The 13,243-nt window shown below is 38.8% G+C and overlaps 1 protein-coding gene across 2 annotated transcripts in view; it reads left to right on the top strand.

The window, feature by feature from the left end:
• Nucleotides 1-13,243, top strand: part of CCND3 (cyclin D3) — a 114,658-nt gene that overhangs the window by 841 nt on the left and 100,574 nt on the right. The gene's annotated exons all lie outside the window — the stretch shown is intronic.

The raw sequence follows: 13,243 nt of genomic DNA, 5'->3' as shown, positions 1-13,243 counted from the left end.
ACCGGGATGAATATGTGTATATGTAAGTATGTATGTATGTATATATACATACATACTTTCAACCTACCTTGTTCCAGACACTGTTCCAGACACTAGTAATAAAGATGAGTAGTAAACAAGCTCCACCTACAAGGGTTTATTTACAATCAAATGGGGGGATAATTCTAGCCTTTAGCTCAATCCTCTCTTCTATGTTATTGCCATCCTCAGGTTTCTAGAGTTTGCATCATTCAAAAAATATCTATGCATCAAGGAAATTCTTAATAATTAATTTAATCAAAGAGTCAATAAGGTTCTGGTCACAATTCTGCCCTGTCTAGTACCCAGAGTTAGATTGCCTATGTCTTGCTGGTTGTTACCTTCTGCTTTGGTGTTTTTCCCCCTCTCTCCTCAGGTTTCTTTATAACACTTTACCTGGAACTTTCCTTTGCAGTTATCATAGTTACTCTTGGATCATAGTTAATTGGGTATTGTCTTTCCCTGATACTATATTTTATATCCTTCATGAACAGGTACTGTATTTTATCTATTTTTGCATCACCAGTAGCTAAGAGGCACTGCTGTGCTTTGTATATGTTAGCTTAATAACTATTTAAGTTGAATTGACATAACGGATCAGAGCTTACTTAATGAGCAAGTGATGTTGCCTGCTTCTTTTCACGCCAGGAAGTGTTTGAGAAAGTTAGTGAAAGAAGGGAATATTTATGTTAGAAAGGGACAAAGAAAAACAGAGCAGTGAAGACTTCAGTCTTGGACTAGGGGCTGCAACCACAGAGCTACAGATCTCTAGTCACTAATCTTCCAAGTCACCTCTTTCAAGAATCAGTCTTAAACTTTTATTGAGGTTCAGGACACTGAGGAGATAGACTACACAATAAAGGGAGTCAGCTTCTTTGCTCTGGGGTGCCAGGACTCCCATTCCCTCAAATCTTGGCCCAAAAACCACCCAACTAGTTGCCTGCTCCGGACAAGAAAAATAGTGGCTGTGCCTCTGAGATCTCTAACCACAATAGCTTAATGTAATGGAGAGAACATTGAGTTTGCAGCCTTAATACCTGTGTCTGAATCTGGCCTCTGTTGCTTACCAGCTCTATGACCTCAGGTAATAAACTCTGCCTTTGTGTACCTTAGTTTCTTCATCTGTAAGGGAATAAGATCTTCCAGCTCTAAATACTATGATTCTCTGTTCTCTCTTCTGAGCAAAGCTATCAGCTAAAACCTAGAGTTTATGCAGATGCCTTATCTTTTTTCAGTGTCTGGAACATGTTGAGATCTGAGATAACCACAACTCAGATGTCAAATTCAGCTCCTGTACCCTTAGCCTACTGATAGTTCTGATAGTGAAGTTTTGAACAAATCAGGATTCGTATCTGTGTCCAGACCAAACACACAGAATGGATCCTCCTCTTGCTTCTTCCCTTGGCATGCTAGAGACACTCATTTGGTTATGTTGGACTGGGCACAGGTCAGCACATATGAGGTAAGCAATTCAGCTAACATTTATGTTAATGTTGAGGACACTATAAGACACTGAAAAAGATAAGAAGAGAGATAAGACATTTTCTCTGGCTTTAGAGAGCTAACCCTCTAGCTTAGCACAGTGATTAGCAAATAGTAATGCTTTTCAAATGTTTTGTTCTTTTGCCTCATATAGTGAAGTACACTATAGTACTTCAGAAATATTCTCATATTTGTCTCATTTTTGTCCTGGGAAGTAGACTGTATTATTATCTCTATTTTAGAGATAAGGAAATGGTGTAAAGGTTAAGTGATTTGCCTAGGATATCACAACCATTAAGTGTTTAAGGTTGGATTTGAACTCAGAACTTCCTAGCCACTGCACTATCTTGCTTTCTAATAGGAAAGTTATGATAATTTCAAGGTGAAATGGAACACTGGTACACTTAGAGTACACTGGCACAGTGCTAGAAGAGGCGAGCCCCTCACTGTGTTAGATAAGAAGCACAGCACCATGCTATATGAGGTCTGAGGAGGGGGAGGTAGGGGGAGAAGCCTTTTTTGAATGGAGATCAGGATAGACTTCTTGGAGGAGGTAATATTTAAGCTAACTCTCAAAGGCTAAAGAGGATTTTAACAGGAGTTGGGGAAAGGCAGCATTCTAGGCTCCAGAGGTGGTGTCAGCCGAAGCATCAGGTAGGATATGCAGATGTATGAAGACCAGCAAGTAGTCGCTTTGACTAAAGCACAATTTGAGATATATAAAATAAGGTTAAAAGGGAGCCGTGTTGAGGAGAACTTTGATTCTTAGTTTAGAGTTTGGACTTTATATATTTGGGCATTTATATAGTGTCCACCATGGATCAAGCATTTTGCTAAGCACTTTACAAATAATATCTCATGTGATCTTTATAACAACTCTGTGAGAGAGATAACTATTACTATTCCCATTTTACAATCAAGGAAACAGCTGCAAACAAGTTAAGTAGCATGCCCAGGGAAATACAACTGGTATTTGAGGGTGGAGTTTAATGCAAGTCTTCCTGATCCAAACCGAGCACTTTATACCTATTAATAGATAATAGGGAGTCATTGTAGGATTTTGAGAAGAGGTATGAATGATCAGATCTGAGAATTGACCTGACATCCATGTGAAGTATGTATTTGATAAAATAGGGATAAGGCTGAAGGTAGCAAAATCAGCACAGCAGTTCCCCAAAATAATTTCTTATGTATTATAAAGGAGGGTTTGGGAGCGGAGATCAGCTCTGGGAAGGATCAGAAGATAAGTCCCCATCTGTGTTGTTCACTTCCTAGAGTTGCCCTAAAGAGTTTGAGAATAGGTTCTACAGATTGGATCACTGGTATAATATCTTTTTAAAATATTGTTTTCTTGATATTAATGTGCTTCCCCACATATATCTTGCTCACCAGGAAGAAAGAAAAGGAGTTCCCCCATGAGGGATTAAAAGAAAGAATCATCTGAATAGGGTGTTTTAAGAAACTAGAAAGCATTGAGTTAGGAAAATAAAGGTACCACCATTCCTGTCAATTTTTAAGAACATTCAAGTCATGCCCCTTTAATTTATTTAGGTTGGAAGAGGAAAGGTCTACTTTGGTGGCTGTAATGAAAAATAACATAAGGAAAATATTCAGAAGTTTGATCTCCAGGTATCAGATGTTAGAGCGTAGTGAAGGGCAAGAGAAGTTGCAAGAATTCTCTCTGAATCCTACTTCCCAGGTTGCCAACCAATAGTTGTGTTCTGTTGGAATCCTTACAAAGAGATATGACAGTTGCCTAATTTAGCATGGTACTTAGCAAATTCTCTAACTCACTAATGCATTTAAGTACTCACTGGAGTTCACAAGTATGGGAGATTCACAAAGTTATTTTAAAGAAGAGAACACCAGAGTGTTCCATTATGTCTCTGGAAGTTTTGAGTTGCTTGGAGCAGAATGACTTCCATGCATCAGGCAAAGAACATGCTCATGATGCCAGACCTCTACGGTATAATTTCCATGGACTCAAGCCACTGTGCTTTCCACAAACTTGGTTTCTCTCTATGGTTGTACCACTTCAGCCATAAGGCTTAGAATGTCTCTGCTTTGTATGTCTGATCTCAGTGTATATTTAAAGGGGTAAATTTGGATAAGTAACCTGATATAATAAATAAAGCATGGGATTTGGAATCTTCCTGAATTTGGATTCAAATCTTGCTCCAGATACACTAGTTGTATGAACCTAGTAGTCATTTAACTTCTGTTTGCCTTGGATCCCTCATCTTTAAAATGAAGACATTGGAATTGATGAATTCAAAGCTTCTTTCTACTCTCAAAACTGTGATTCTTTATTTTTTGTAGCAAAGAGGCAAAAACTGGATTGGCCCAACCTTTGACAATAGGAAGTCATAGAGCATCAATCAATCACAGATTGGTAGATTTCAGAATAAAATCCATTTTTGACTCCTCGTTGATTTGGGCAAAAAATCAAGGAGTATTTGACAAAAAAAAAAAAAAAAAGAGGGTTGTTGTTTTTCCTTCATTCTTGAAGAGTATCATGACATCAGGAACATGTCAGACTATAACATGCAAGATTGGATTTGAGTAAGGGAGGACTGTGCAAAGTCACCTGCCTCATTTTCCCTCCAAAGCCATGTCCAGTGACAAGATACAGATCAAGACTTCTGGAGATGGCCCTGGATAAAGTGAGAGACCTTGGCCTTTTTCAGTTGAGATTTTTAACAGATCTTAGGTTGACTGGCAGACAAAGGGAGTTGCAATTCTCTTCTAACATATTCCCCTTCACTTCAGAGAATCAGAATGTGATCAATGGGAAAACTCCAAAAATTTCTAGACTAATCACTCCCTAGCTGAGATTCCCTTCTCAGAAAGTGGCATTCACCCCACCCCCACATGAAAATTTCAAGTGAAAAGGAACCCACCCCTTCCAAGCCAACCTCTTCTACTTTTAGACAGGTTTAATTGCTAGAATATTTTCCCTTACATGGACACAAAGTCTGCCTCTTTGTAATTTTTCCTCCTTATTCCAAGGTCTGCCTTTCTGGAACCAAGCAAAAGAAATCTTTAAACCTTTTTCCGCAGAACAATCCAAATGCTTGAAGACAGTTATTATGTACCTGTTGAGCCTTCTCTCCTTCAGACTAAACATCCCCAATTTCTTCTGCTCATCCTCCTATGGCTAAGTCTCAAAACCCTTCCCCTCCTAGTCATTCCTCCTCAGTATACCTGCCCTAAGCTTCCTAAGCAGTGATGTCCAGAACTAAACTTAACCTTTCAGAGGAGCCTGACTCAAAGGACCCAACTACCAGGTCCTTTGAGACGGCCCTGCCTCTCCCTTCAAGCTGCAGAAGATCACTCAGGCCTTTGTGGCTACTATATCTCACTGTGACTCATCCTGAGTTTGCAGTCCACTAAAACTCTCCTATCTCTTTCCCGTGGATGTTATTGCCTAGCCAAACCTCCCCCATATCTGCCTTGCAAAGTTACTTTGTAATGCATTTGGTAGAATTTTACAATTATCTCTATTATCCTTTTACCCTACTACTTGACTCAAACCCTCAACAGGTTTACTGATCTCTAGTTCCTGAGTTCCAAAGAGGCAGGGAGGCAGATTTTGGCTTTCTGCCCACAAACTACAGTAGGGAATAAGTTGTACTCTTAAGAAACCACACAACGGAAGCTCGGGGTGGGGTAGGGGTTAGGGGAGGATGTTGGGCCAGTGCCAAATTTCCTTTTCCCAGCTGAGCAGCACATGTGTTTACTTTACCCACAGAGATATTTAAATTTTAAACCCTGTGGGTTCCAGGAAGGAACTGAAGCAACCTGTCATAGGATAGGTCTTTGGATATAACCCCAGGAAATTAGAAATGGGTGTTATTAGCATTAAAAGAGAATGGTGTCTAATACCTGTGCAAGGTCTTGGAATTCTAACACTTTCTCTTCATCCTTTTATGCCCTTCTCCCCAGCCTTCCTACTTCCTCCCCACATCCTTGGTTCACTGATTTCCTCTTTACCCCATCTTTTGAGGTGTGTAAAGAATAAGCAAACAAATGACTACCAAACAAAACAATCAAATTCCCAGAAGTAGAATTACCTATTGACTGGAGAGAGAGGTAGAGCTTTATTTGCAACTAGGAAGTGTCAGGTCTAATTTGAACCCAGAACTCTATCCCTTGAACCACCTTGATGCCTGAAGGGAAGGCTGAAGAGAAGCCCAAATATTTCAAAGACTATTATTATTATTTTTTTAAATTTAGAAACAATGCTAAAATGGCACAATGGATGGAGTATCAATCCTTGAGTCAGGAGGACCCGAGTTCAAATTTACCTCAGATACCTACTAGCTGTGTAACACTGTGCAAGTTATTTAACCCGATTGCCTTCCCAAAATAAAACAAACAAAATATATAATCTTAAGGTAGGACTATATATACACAGAGTTTACTGATCCTATGAGGATAGAACCAAAGAAAATGAACCACAGCAAGGACAATTGATACTAGAAGAAAAAACTTTCTAATTGAAATGGGGACTAAATCCCTTATTGCAGAAATGTTAACTATATAACCTACAATATTCCCTCCTGTCCCTGGAAGCCAGGTTAAAATATAATTGGAAAATATTTAACAAAACAGATAAAAATACCATAAAACATAGATTATGTTAATATGTAATATTAAGTCAATGTGCTCCTATAGGAATCCTTATATAAGATTTAGTAGTCCTGTTTTATTTGAGTTTGACACCACTGCTTTACTAATTGAAGGACTTGAGTATGTTATTCATGAAGAGAAAATGTAGAGGAGACAAAATAATTGTCTTCAAGCACCTCAGGGGTGGTCAGCCCATTTCTATAGTATTTTATAGCTTTTGAAGCAGCTTAAAGCCAAAAAGATATGGGTTTAAATACTGCCTCTGACATATATTGGCTGTGTGACCCTGAACAAGCCATTTAACCTTTCAATGTTCTAGTACTTTGTCAAACTATATGTTGCAGATATGGTGCTGACCTGCTTTTATAGAGTAAGTTTCTATGAATTCCTTTAGACCAAAACTTCTTAAACTGTAGGTCATGTCTCATAATTGAATATGAGAGTCAGGAAATTATGTTTTATTATCAGTAAATACTTGATTTTATATACCTATGTATCTAGGGTCACATAAAAATTTCTTGGGTCAAAAGGGGTCATGAGTGGAAAAAATTTAAGATGCCCAACTTTAAACCAGTAAAACCACAGGACCAAACCTTAACCAATTATAATTGCAAAGCACTTTCTTTCATTTTCCATTTGAGAAAAATGGGCCTAATAGAAATTAAATGACTTATCCAAGTGCTTTGATGGTAGAACACAGATCTTCTGACTTTAAGTCCAGTCTTCCTTCAGATAGATCAAACTGTGGTCAGATTTATTCTTTGTTATTCCAGAGGACAGGAATAGATATGAGACCTGGAAGTGGAGATTCAAAGAGTCAAATTTTGACTCCACACATAGAAAGGTGTTCTAGCATTAGTTACCAACAATGGGTTTTTCCCATTGTATGCAGATTTGAAAGGAAGATGTGCCATTTCTCTGTTGTATGTTGGATTGTGTAGGAAATGTTTGTGAACAATTCAAAAAGTTATTTTAAAAAGTACCTGTAGATGTTTTGTGTAGTGTCTTGGCATTTGTATTAATAGTTAAAAGTTCTAATTTAATTTCCAAATTAAAAAAAAAAAAACACACAGACACACAGAGTTGTCAGCGATGGAATAAGCTGTATCTTTGAAGGAATGATCTCCTTGTTACTGTAAGAACCAAAGAACTGTGAATGGCCACTTGTCAAAGTTAAGCAGAGCTAGAGTGCTGGATCTGTGGAGTTAGGAAGACCTGACTTTAAATTCGTCTTCAGACACTTATTGACCGTGTGACTCTGGGAAAGTCACTTCACCCTATTTGCCTCGGTTTTTTTCCTCTGTAAAATGAGCTGGAAAAGGAAATGGCAAAGCACTCCAGCATCTCTGCCAAGAAAATCCTAAAAGAGGTCATAGAATCAAATACAACTGAAAAATGACTAAACAAATAGAGCAAACCTTGTTAATTTCCTCTTTCTGGAAAAAATTTTTTTGTCTTATAAAATTTTGCTGTCTTATAAAATGATGAGGATGGATCAAACCCTTAAGGCACTGTTGCTGAAGAGGTGGGGAATGAGAAAAAGGAAAGGAGCTTTGGACAGAACGAGCTGGGGAGGGAAGGGAATAGCAAAGCTGGGAAGTACCGCCTTAGACCACTAGGTGGGGGTGTTGGACAGGATCCAGCCTAAGAGTCTCTCCAGATGGGGAAATGTCAGCGCCATGAGTCCCCAGTCCTTTAGACCTCCGGCAATCCAGCTTCACTTCAGAGCTTCGATGCTGCTCAGGATTTCTCTCCCACTTGCTAATGACTCCCTTCGGCTTTCCAGACAACAGACCCTAATTCGGGCCCCAAAACATCAGTCCTCTGGTGTCTGCAGGCTGAGTCTCCTCAAAGACTGGCTGGAAACATCCAATCCCCTTTCAAGGCCCCCATTCTCTTCTCCCCCCAACACACTCCCTTACACATACACACTCCGGCTTCTGTTCCTGGCATGTTTTGAGCTGGGAGGTGGGGAGTGGGGGGGTAGTGCAGAGAGGATAGAGAGAGCGGGGGAGGCAGGAGTGGCTCAGGCGGAGACAGAATCCTTTTTCCAGGGCAGAGAGCAAGACTTTCTGCTAACCAGTCTTCCCAGCAGCTCATTGGGGAAGCATCACAGACCCTCCTTAGAACCAAGCCTCACAAAACAGGGCAGAGAGCCTGGCCAAGCTGACTCCCACGCTAAGGAGGCCATTGCCTAAATAAATCCAAAAATCCTTCAACCCTCGAGTGTCCAAGCCAGAAGGGACCTTAGAGACCATTTTAGACTGGGCCTTTCATTTTGCAGAGGGAGGCCCTGAGAGGGGAAAAATTTACCCAAAGGCACACAGCCAACCAGTGGCAGAGACGGCACTAAAGCAAATAACATTTATTAAGCTCCTACTAAGTGAAAATATATACTGAGCTTGGAGGATAAATTCAGATAAAACAAGATCCTTGTTCTCACAGACCAGAACTGGAATCTAGGAGAAGACAAGCTATACAAGTATAACTAGCTATAATATACATGGGGGCAGGGGAAGGGGAAGGTGAGGAGGGATGTGTAACAGCATGTATAGTAGAGGGAACATTGCATCTGGAGAGAGAAAGTTGTTCTGTCATTTCGGTTGGATCCCAAGTGAATAGAGTGCTAGGTCTGGGGTCAGGAGGATGAGGAAAAATAATGAGAAGGGCCCTGACACTAAAGGATGGGAAAGAAGAAAGGAAAGGGGGCAGATAGATGGCCTCTCTATCTGTACTCACCCTGGAGTTAGGAGGATCCGAGTTTAAATTCAGCCTCAGATGTTTACTACTAATTGTGTGACCCTGGGCAAGTCACCTAATCATCATTGCCTCAAAAAAATAAATGGAAAGATAGGAAAAGGCAGATTATAAAGAGCTTTAAAAGTTAAACAGAGGTTTTTATATTTGATCCTGGAAATAAAAGGAATTCATTGGAGTTTATTGAATGATAAAGGGAGATGATATGGTCAGAGCTGCAATTTGGGAAGATTCCTTTGGTAGCTGAATAGAGGATGGACTGAAGTAGGGAAAGATTTGGGGCAGGCAGACCCACCATCAGGTTATTGCAATAATATAGGTGTGAAATGATGAGGTTCTGTACCAGAGTAGTGGTAGTCACAGTTTCAGAGGAGTGATGTTATAGACTTGGAGAGGGGGGAAAGAGTTAAGAGAATTTTAAACCATTTAGGTTTCACCAGATTGCCAAGACTTAAAAAAAACTCAAGAAAATGTAAGCTCTAAATTCAGTGTTCTATGGGCTACACTACTCTGTACCTTAGCAAAGATACAAACATATTTTAATGTTATAAGCTGCTTTCATGCTTTCCTCCCCAAAAAAGTGCTTTATGAGATCACATTTAATCTTTTGGGGACAATCCTAAAAGACTTGTATACTTTACTACCATCTTCCCTCTTAACATAGTCTCCCTTTCTCTTCCTGGTACCATTAAAACAATGAATGTTTCCTGGAGAGACACAAGGCTTGAGGAAAGAAAAGATTTCCTTCTCTAGACTTCTTTCATTAATACCAATGATTAGATTGTCAGACTAATTGACTATTACCTTGGATTCTCTGGAAATCCCAAGGAGCTTTGGAAGTAAGAAGTTGGAAGAAAATGTAAAAAATATACTGGAATTCTTTTTGTACTGACAATGAACTGGAAATGGAGTGGCTGCCCCTCAGTTGGGGAATGGCTGAATAAGTTATGGTATATGCATGTAATGGAATATCATTGTTCTACAAGAAATGATGACCATGTTGATTTCAGAAAAACTTAGACTTAAATAAACTGATATTGAGTGAAATAAGCAAAACCAGTAGAACATTGTATACAGTAACGAAATTATATGATAGTCAACTGTGATAGATTTGGTTCTTTTCAACAGTGATTCAGAGTTGATTCAAAGTAATTCCAACAGTTTGTGATGGAAAGTGCTCTACATCCAGAAAGATAACTATGGAGACTAAATGTGGATCATAGCATAGTATTTTCACTTTTTTTTGGTTGTTGTTTGCTTGCTTGTTTTTATTTTCCCTTCATGTCTTTTCCTCTTTTGATCTGATTTTTCTTGTATAATATGGAAATATGTTTAGAAGAATTGCACATATTTAACCTATATTGCACTGTTTGCTGTCTTGGGGAGGGGGATGGGGGGAGAGGGAGAAAAATTTGGAACATAAAGTTTTGCAAAAGTGAATGTTGAAAACTATCTTTGCATGGATTTGGAAAAAAACAAAATACTAAATATATATATGTATATATATATATACACACATAAATAAATATACACATAAAAAATTTTGTTCTAGATTGTAAACTGGCTATATACATATATATATATATATATATATATATAACTGGCCATTTACATATATATATATAGAGAGAGAGAGAGAGAATATATATATTCTAGATTATAAACTAGGCACATAGTTCTAGTCCAGACTTGACTATTAAATTATAATTTCCCCTTCTCTGGGCTTCAGTTTCCTCATCTTTCAAATTAAGGAATTCAAATTAAAGCCCTCTTAGCTCTAATGTTCTGTGAATCTAAGAAGTCTTTTGGGGGTCATGGAGGGTTAGAGAATATGACCATCAATCAGGCAATAAACATTTTTAGGGACCTACTGTGGGGCTACATTTTAGGCACTACAATCAGGCACTGTTCTCTGTCCTGAGGATACCATGAGAAACCCCAGGTAACCCGAGAACAATTCAGTGTTGCCAGGTTAGCCTTTCCCCAAACAGAGAACAGAGAAGACAGGATTTGCTTGCCTTGAGGTTTTGCCTACAATTCATTCCATCTCAATTTCTCCAGCTGCATATTCTCATGCTCTCCTTTTCAGATCCTCTCTGTTTCCTTTCTCCTTCTCCTTCCCCTTCTGTGGGAGTTCTAGGATTCTGAGAAAGGAAACCAGCATACAGGGTGTGGAGGTCCAGGCATAAGGCAGGTGCAAGGGGAGGAGGAGGTGGAGAAGCAAGTCAGGATTTTACTGCTATGGTAGGAAGTAAGATTTGGGAAGTATTGGAATATACTAGGAAAAAGCCCAGGAGTATTTAGGGAAGGAAGCAACTTAGCCTAGAGCTGGACTACTAGAGGAGGACTCAGCTTATCTAGTCCATGGAATAGCTCAGGGGGCCCGAGTTTGCACCTATATGAGAATGATACTTGACATTTTGGAATTAAAGAAGGCTCAAGGACATCTGTAAAGGAACCTTAGAGACCATCTCTTTCAGCTTCTCCATTTTGCTGATGAGCAGTCAAGTATTTCAAAGAAGGAAAAATGTTTTGCCTCAAGTCAATCAGTAAATTAGAGAACTGGACTAGACCTGGAGCCTAAGCCCTTTCCAATATGCTCCAGGCATGTATTTCTCTTGCAAAACCAAGAATCTTTGTGTTTTCTCTTTAGTTTTCCCTTTTTTTGGAGGGATGAGGCAATTGGGGTTAAATGACTTGTCCAAGGTCATACAGCCTGGAAGTTAAGTAAATGAGACTGAATTTGAATTCAGGTGCTTCTGATTTCAGGGTTGGTGCACGATCTGTTGAATCATCTAGCTGCCCCATGTTTTGTTTTGTTTTGTTTTAATTTTTAACTTTTTTCTTTTCCCCTAATTTTTAACCTAAGAATTTTAATTACTTTTTATCTAATAATTATTTTTACTTGATAATATTCTTATTGCCTTTCTCCTTTTATTTCTAATACATTTCTCCTTTCAGCAGTCAATTCATGCATGAGATTTTTCCTTTGTTGTGAGATACATGAGGTACATACTGGGTAAAGATACACTACTTTTGGATGAAGAAAGGAGGACTGAACCATCCAGAGGCTGAGCTTTTCATCTTAGTTCTAACACTAGTTTACTGTGACCATATAGTCTCAATTTTCTTATCTGCAGAATGAGTAGTGGATTAGATAATCTACAGGGTCCCTTCCAGCCTTAACGTTCTGTGATTTTGGAGGTACAGTTGTACCATTACTTATTTAGCTTGGTAAGGTGGTAGAGTCTTAATCAGTCTTTCTTAGGCATTCTGCATTTCACACTCCTTCTAGTGCCCCTTTGCCCTAGGACTTTGAGGTCCTCTTTGTCTCTCTCTGTCTCTCTGTCTCTCTCTCTCTCTCTGTCTCTGTCTCTGTCTCTCTCTCTCTCTTTTTTGTTAATAGCTTTTTCCTTTCAAAATACATGCAAAAATAGTTTTCCATGTTAACCTTAGCAAAGCTTTGTGTTTCAAAATTTTCCTCCTCCCTTCCTCCATCCCCTTCCCTTAGACAGCAAATAATCCAATATATGTTAAAAATGTAATTCTGTTATACATATTTCCACATTTATTATGCAAAGCTCTCTCTTAAAACTCCTTTGTCCCTAGAGAAGTAGAGTCCTGTCCTTAGTGGGCCCAAGGCCTACTCTCTCAACCTAAAATCTAACTTTTAGATTTTAAACATGTTTAGATTTAAACAAACAATGATATGTTTGTCAGACTGATTATTTCCTTGGACTTCTGGGAAAAGAAGTCTTAGAAGCAAGAGTTTCAGTTTGATGTTATTACTACCTGGAACTCATTCACAGAATAGAGACGGTGAGAACGCTGTGGATCTGCATTTGAATTCAGCTCTCTATCTCTTATTACCTGTGTGACTTTGGTCAAGTTCTCTGGGCCTCAGTTTCCTCAGATGTAAAATGAAGTGTTGGAAATATCCTTTAAAGTCCCCCACTCTAGGCCTTCCTTGCTCAGTAACTCAGATTCCTTATTTCTGAATGCCTTTTTTTTTTTTTTTTGCCTCTAAAGGATTTTAATTTCTGCTCAAACCTTTTAAGAATCACTGGACTACCTGGGGTAGAAAACTACTATTACTATGTTAACAACAACAATAATAATAATTCACTCCATGCTTAATATTTACATAATAATAGTTCTACAGTGCTTAAAATATGCAAAGCAATTTACAGATATTATCTCACTTGATCTTGCCAACAACCTGGTGAGGTCAATGCTATTAAAGTCAGCCAGGTATGGATTAGCATGTTAAGAATTCTCATTCACTTCCCACACACATCCTGCCTGATGTTTTCTTCTTTTCTGAAGTGTTAGCATTTTCTAAACCCCCTGTTTA

The sequence above is a fragment of the Antechinus flavipes genome, chromosome 4 (genome assembly GCF_016432865.1).
Source record: "Antechinus flavipes isolate AdamAnt ecotype Samford, QLD, Australia chromosome 4, AdamAnt_v2, whole genome shotgun sequence".
Classification (NCBI taxonomy): domain Eukaryota; kingdom Metazoa; phylum Chordata; class Mammalia; order Dasyuromorphia; family Dasyuridae; genus Antechinus; species Antechinus flavipes.
The sequence above is the reverse complement of the archived record's forward strand: the minus strand, read 5'-3'. Positions and strand labels throughout refer to the sequence as shown.